The following is a 1,810-nucleotide window of genomic DNA, read 5'->3' on the forward strand; positions in this document are numbered from 1 at the left end:
TGCTGCCCTGTTATCTGTGGCCCCCATTCTATTGGAGATAACAGAAACAGAAGAGATGCCATGGGTGAGTGACCATGGCCTCCACTGAAGGATCACAAGGAAGGCTACTAAAAAGTTGATAGTCAGGTGCTTATTGCAAACAAGGGCAGTAGGAACTGAAATGTTTGAGCTGTCCCCAGAGAGGTGAGGAATCAGGTAGGACTGATTCATGCCAACTTCTTTTGAATGAAGACATGTGACAGGGCCTTGGGACTCTCCAGTTGGCTCCAGACCACTAGATTCTCACCCTCTCTGAGGATCCCATGTAAATTTAGTGGGAAGCAAAGGTAAATTTATGTTCAATACTGGTGCCATGTCAGTGGTGTTAAATACCCAAAAGGAAGATCTCTGTGATAAAACATATAATATAAAAAGACTATCAGGAAAATGAGAGACTAACAGGCTTCTGGAGCTCTTCACCTGGGAAATAAGGGTAAAAACGCGAATGGCATTCCTTCTGCATACACCAGAATCTCCTGCTCTCTTTAAGAAAGAGACATTATCTAAGTTAGGGGACTCAAGAACCTGGACTAGGATAGCATTGAGATTCAAGTCCCTAAAACTTAAGGGTTTCAGCTCATGTCTGTATTGCAAAAATACTGGTGCCTGAACAGGAAGAGATTCCTCCAAGCATCCTGAGCAGAATTAACTTGGAAGTATGAGCACAGGGCTGAGTGTGATGCGTAGCCAGCTCCATTCTGTCACTTCCCCTCTTCGTGGAGGAACGACACTAAACCCTGCGCTGTTCTTTTGTCTGCACGGCCCTCCCCGGGTTTGCTGCTGGTTCTTCCCGGGTTGGCTACTGTCCCTTCCACCTCCGTGGAAGGGTGGTTCCCCCTGCCACTTTCCCCACTTCCGCGGGGGAGTGGCACACCGCCGGCCGGCTCTCTCGGGGGCTGCACAGGTGTTCCTTCAGATAGATGTTCCTGGTGCATGTTGTCTCTCTCCTCCTTTATAGTCCTCTTCCACCAATCCCAACTCTGCTACCCACACGCTGAGTACGCTGCTCTCCTGAATTAAGTGCAAATTCATCACCAAAGTAAGCAATGAAAAAGATACTTTTTTTTTTATATCTTCAAGCTGTCTCATATGTTGTTGCTCTTTTTTTCTATTCTTATTTTTAGTTTGTCCTGTATATACTTCTTTTTAAAGATTTTATTTATTTGAGAGGTAGAGTTACAGATAGTGAGAGGGACAGACAGAGAGAAAGGTCTTCCATCTGCTGGTTCGCTCCTCAAATGGCCTCAATGGCAGGAGCTGAGTCGATCCAAAGCCAGGAGCAAGGAGATTCTTCTGGGTCTCTCACGCAGGTGCAGGGGCCCACGTGCTTGGGCCAACTTCTACTGCTTTCCAAGGCCATAGCAGAGAGCTGGATCAGAAGTGGAGCAATTGGGACTAGAACCTGTGCCCACATAGGATGCCAGCACCACAAGTGGAGGATTAACCTTCTGTGCCACAGCGCCAGCCTATGTTCTGTATATACATTTAAAAATAGGTAGGAGAAAGGAAAGACAAAAATCAGTAGGAGGCACCCATAAATATGACCTCAAGTGGGCATCATGGATGATAGACTACAGCAGTAGCAGACCTCTTCAGGGATTGAAAATGGAAAACATCATGTGCATGCTCAGAACACTAGATCTACATCCTAGCATCTCCAATGTCATGATGATTCATCTTTTAATGTTGCTATTTTAGCTTCCTCCAGGCAGAAACTACAAAATAGGTGAATAAAGATAGTGAAGAAATCCTGAGTGTTATGTAAATGACA

The sequence above is a fragment of the Oryctolagus cuniculus genome, chromosome 1 (assembly GCF_051225735.1).
Source record: "Oryctolagus cuniculus isolate XC-2025 breed Fujian yellow rabbit chromosome 1, ASM5122573v1, whole genome shotgun sequence".
Taxonomy (NCBI): Eukaryota; Metazoa; Chordata; class Mammalia; order Lagomorpha; family Leporidae; genus Oryctolagus; species Oryctolagus cuniculus.